We start from the raw sequence: 5,643 nt of genomic DNA, 5'->3' as shown, positions 1-5,643 counted from the left end.
TGTGTGTGTGTGTGTGTGTGTGTGTGTGTGTGTGTGTGTGTGTGTGTGTGTGTGTGTGTGTGTGTGTGTGTGTGTGCCAGCCTCAGATCTTCTGCAATTTTCTGTAATTTGCTCCCTGCACACCTTACAATGTATTCTTCTAAAAATAAAAAAACACACACATGGATGTTTCATCGTCAGGGTGAAGTGAAATGTGAGGAACAGTGTTGTGAAGTCATCTGCGTTTCATTGAGGCAGCATTAGTTCAGATACGCTTTACAAGAATGCTGTCGCTTTGAACAGAGCTGTGTTTGGAGTTTGGGGAAAATGCACATTTCTAATCCAAGGAAAATGAGCCTAAAGCCTGTTTTCCACCAAGAGAGCCACAAAGACACCAGCAACTACAAACATTACTCAGCCGGTGCATTAGACTAATGATGAGGAAGCTAAACGTTGGTTTGGCAAGAAATGAGACAACACATGGAGCTCTTGTTTTGTTTTATCTGATGCACTGATGGATGTCATAATGTGACTTGTGTCAACTCAATGACATCGCTTTCTTAACTGTTGCATCAAAGGATTTAGAAATGGGGTTTTAAACCATGAAGACATTTTGTTTAATGATTCATTTATTATATAAAGGCAACATCAGAGCTGTGAGTATTCAGCCTGTGTTAGAGAAGCTTTTGAAGCAGATACGTTTACTCCAGTATGGCAGCCTATACTTACTATTTTCCATACTTGAGTGTTTCCAATTTATGCCACATGTGCTTCAATAGTCCATTACATTTTTGAGGCAGATGCAGTTTTAATTGCCTCACATCTACTTTAGACTTACAGTTTTTAGTTACTGTGGCCATCAGGCTCAAACTTGTTACGACGGCCCAAAACATTTGCATCATGAGAAAACTTGCTGCAGTTTGAAAAACGCTGCAAATATAAAAACACAAATGTTCCAACACCCCTCCAAATGAAGCAACATCTTCACCAACTTGAGGAAACGTGTTATAGCAGAAACAAAGTCATTTACAAGCTGCAGCATTAAAGTGATGAACAGATTAATGCAACAAGAATACTCGTTTAATTATATAACAGTATTCTGAATAATACCAACGTCTACTCATTGTACTTACAGTAAGTACAAGTACAAAGACTTTCACTGTAATATCACTACTTTTACTTAAGTCAGAGATCTGATTACTTTCAAACACACACACACACACACACACACACACACACACACACACACACACACACACACACACACACACACATACCAATGTTCAAATAAATGCAGACTCACAGGAAAACCCACCTACAGAGTGTGCGTGTGGGAAACCACATTCCCACAGTGGGTGGTGGTGGTGGTGATGGGGGTGGTGGTGTTGGGGGTGTTTTTGGATTCCTCTGGCCTGGCGTGTGATCCTGACGGCGGATGGCTTTCCACCTCCGAGGATAAGAGCTCCTCTCCAGCATGTGGACTGTGTTATGGAACCGTCTGGCTCTAATGGCTGTAATGAGGCATCGAGTTGCTCGGGGAGGAAGCGATGGTTCAGAGTCGCTCTGCGTTCGATACGTGATGCATAATGTGGAGGTTTCAGGGGAAGATGGCCAGATTTGTATCTGTGTAATGCGCTCCTGCAGGAGGGAGGTCGACAGAAATGTAATTTGTTCCTAAAAGGACGGAAAACCTGGTTAGTGTGGTCGCTGCAGATGGAGGTCATCATCCTTCCAGCGTATCTACTGTGGGATCGCTGGTTCTCTTTCCATCCTGTCATCTTTTGTTTCAGTTTAGTTTAGTGAATTCCAGTTTAGTTGAACTTAGTCTCAGTTAGCTTTGTTTGGTTCAGAGTGTGTTGAAGAGTCGTTGTGTAAGAAACTGAACCCCAAACTGCTCCTGATGAACAGATTGAAGCCTTGAATGCAACATCAGTGAGTGAATGTTCAATAATGTAATGTCGACATGTGTTGTGAAGCACAACGGGTGGTTTGTAGACGCAATGAAAAATCACTCTATTTACCATTTTAAGTTTTTTCCCTTTCCTGTAGTGTATCCTATATAAAGCACGGAGAACTGTCACAGTAGAGCAGTGTTTCTCAAACTTTTTTCAGACCAAGGACCACTTAACCAATAAAAAAACACTCGCGGACCACCTAACTCCACAAATATCTCAAAACACATCGTTTTTCTAGAACAGATTACAAATCGCCTGAAAATGGTACAAACAAGTGGCAACATGTGTGATGAAGGTGTTGCGCTGGGCTATATCATGATATCGACAGTGAAACTTAAGCTCGCTCCATTGCGGAGATATTCCCGCGAGACTGCGGAAAACTTAAATACATTTATTTAAAATGTGAAATGTTACCAATATACTCACGGACCACTAGGGGGCGCTCACGGGACACCAGTTGTCCGCGGACCACACTTTGAGAAGCTACAGTAGAGGAACCAAATACAAATATGTACCTGAAAATGAGTAGAATATGTCCTCTTTAAACTGTTTGTCAGTACTGAGTTCAGGACTGAGAAGCAGCAGATACATTTCCTCCACTCTCTCACTGTGAAACTCCGCTTTAGATCAAAGTGATATCTCTTCTTCAGAGTACCAAAGCTCACAGTGAAGCAGAATCATCATTTCCTGTTTAAACCAACATCCTCTACGTCTCTGATCCTCTTCATCAGACCATCACACGGAAGGAAATGGACATAATCTCTCTCTCTGACCTTTGGCCTTCAGTAACTTGAGCTTTGTCTGCAGATACGTTCACAATGATCACCTCTCACTCAGTCCTGTGGCTTCTCTCGGACTGTGTGCTTTATCCAAAGGGTTGCCAGTTTCCCCCTGCGCTCGTATTATTGTTTCTGATGCCATCTTCGCCCACCGACCTAACTCTGCATTTTACGAGCCTCCAGGAGCTTCGGAGCGTTGTTGTGTTGATGTAGGATCGGGATCTGAGGGGTCCACTGCACTCAAAATCAACAGTCTGACGCCAGGCCTCTGGACGGCGGTGGCCATGTTGGTGGTTTCACTGGAGGAGACGCAACTCTCTTCTTACAAAACTGTGAAAGACCTGCAAGAGATTTAGGCTTTTGTTTCGTAAACTCTGTCAGATATTTGAACTTCTTCTCCCACATGTCTCAAATTTAGTCTTATTTGAATGGATTTCATTAAAAAAACATCTTCTGTTACTCTTATTATGTCAACAGAATGAAAGCCTTGTTGACCCTTTGACTTTTTCTCCACCAGCAGGCAAATTACCCCTGACCCCCTTTGGTTCATAACACGATATTTAGTTATTATTAAGCTGTCTTTTGCTCTTTTCTGCTATAACAAATGTAAATGTCCCTTCTGTGGGACGAATAAAGGTATTCTGATTCTAAATTGTAGTGGTAACTTATGCGGCAAATCAATCATCAAAAATTATCTTTTTTCTGCTTTTTAATTTCTATTTATTGACAATCTAACAGCATTTCTGGCCCGTCATAGACACTCCACCACTTAACCTGTTTAGCCCTGAGCCTGTTTTTCAGGTCTCAGGCTCGAAAATGACATTCCCAGAACAAATGACCATATCTTCCCTTCTAAAAGGGTTAAATTAACAATCTTTTTACTCAAAGTAATGATAAATCTGTGAGTTGGATGTAGAAGATTCAGAATCAATATAGATATTTTTTATTTTAAAGTAAATTCAAATTGAACATAGTAAAAACATGTACAGTAAATTATTGTGTCCGTCCAAAAGAAAACATTACTTAAAGAAAACCACCCTTGGATGATGGGATAGTAGACTAAAAGCTTTAGGAATCCAAACATATAATAACTACCCTGTATCAAGATTGATGCAAAACAAGTGACCTTTGACCTTTTTAGAGAGATTTTAAAAAAAAAACACTTCTGGGGTCATTTGGGTGGATTTTCCATATCTCTGGAACCCATTGGTCGATTTTGATGATTGACATCTCTTTTTAACCGCTAGAGCCAATGGAATCGAGAGGGAAGTTCCTAAAATCCATCTAAACATTACCATTGGTGAATGAGTGATGCGTAGCCAGAATATCCCGGAACCGGAAGCTGTGAGAGTCATACACTCTCGTAGCAACTATATATGAAAACTCCGTTATTGACATAAATTTGAAGATGGATTATCAGTAATCATTTCAGACACATTGGATTAACCTATGGATTAACCTTCAGCAGCGTTTTTATCGTTTTGATGCCATTGAACACGTCTTTTGATCAGAACAACAGCATAGGTAAGACAATGTCCCGTTTTTGCTCCGTAAAGCTCTGTGTTGTGATGTCTGTATTTGCTTCCTCTGTCGCGAGTTCTGATCACTCAGTGATGATACGTATATCCCTAGAATCTGTGGAATCTCAGCTTGCTAGCTAATATATTGTTTGTGCAGATCCAATATGTAATAAGGGTATTTATACCTAGAGTTCTGTGCTAAGTGTGTTAGCATTTTTTCGCTCAGGGCTCATTTAGACGCTTCTTGTGAGATTTGTGTTTTGTTTCGATAAAAATGGTTCGTATCGTCAGTTAGCTGAGTTTCTTCCCGTTAAGTGGGCATGACACATTAATAGGTTTTTAAATATTAAGAAGCCCTGAGACACAGTTTTGTGGGGGCCTCCGGGTTGAACAGGTTAAGTCTAAACATCTCAGCATTTAAGTCATAGCCATGAAACTCCAAACACACGGTGGTTCCCAGAGGATTAATCCAACAAAGTTCGACTTGCGCCACCATGACAGATATTTGTGGTTTTGAGTGAAAGTTACAAGCATTGCTCTTTTTTCTAAATATGATCACCAGAGTTTGCAATGAACACAGCCTAGAAAACTCTTCTGGTTACCGAAAGACAAAGTAAAGTTAGCTCCTGTGAATAAGTAAATCCCTTTTGTATCCAGAATGATGTCATCTTTCTTTATGAATTCACGTTTTATCAGTTAAAAACAACAATCAAACAGAAGAACATCGTTCAGATCTGTTTCAGATAGCTTCCTGTAAGTCTCTTTGATTTCCATTATTATTGAAAATGTTCGTCCGTCTCTTCCTGCTGTCTAAAAGGGACCCAGCAGTGATTTAATGTCACTGCTATTTAAAGTGGTATTTCAAACACTAAATCAAAATCCATCTGCTGAGGAACATCATGATCTCAGTGGGAAATTAGCATGAACCACTGACTCATTTAAATGTTTATCTCTGAAACCACATGAGTGTAACTGTAAACGTTGTTGGATCCTGTCTCGTTCCTCAGATCATCTCCTCTCTACTTTCATTTGTGAAACCCAGGAGGAAATTATGTGTTTTCCATAAGCTAAGTGATGAAATGGAAGTGGAGCTAAAGTTGTTTTTTTTCGATATAGTGACACATCCATCTGGATCGTCAGCCGTCAGTGTTTGGACGTCGTTAATTGTTTGTGTACAGAAGTGGTAAATGTTTACCTGCTTCCTCTGCCGGCCTNTGGTTACCGAAAGACAAAGTAAAGTTAGCTCCTGTGAATAAGTGAATCCCTTTTGTATCCAGAATGACGTCATCTTTTTTAATGAATTCACGTTTTATCGTTAAAAACAACAATCAAACAGAAGAACATCGTTCAGATCTGTTTCAGATAGCTTCCTGTAAGTCTCTTTGATTTCCATTATTATTGAAAATGTTC

The sequence above is a fragment of the Notothenia coriiceps genome, unplaced genomic scaffold (assembly GCF_000735185.1).
Source record: "Notothenia coriiceps isolate Sejong01 unplaced genomic scaffold, NC01 NC01_scaffold00024668, whole genome shotgun sequence".
Classification (NCBI taxonomy): Eukaryota; Metazoa; Chordata; class Actinopteri; order Perciformes; family Nototheniidae; genus Notothenia; species Notothenia coriiceps.
Note: the sequence above shows the minus strand (reverse complement) of the source record.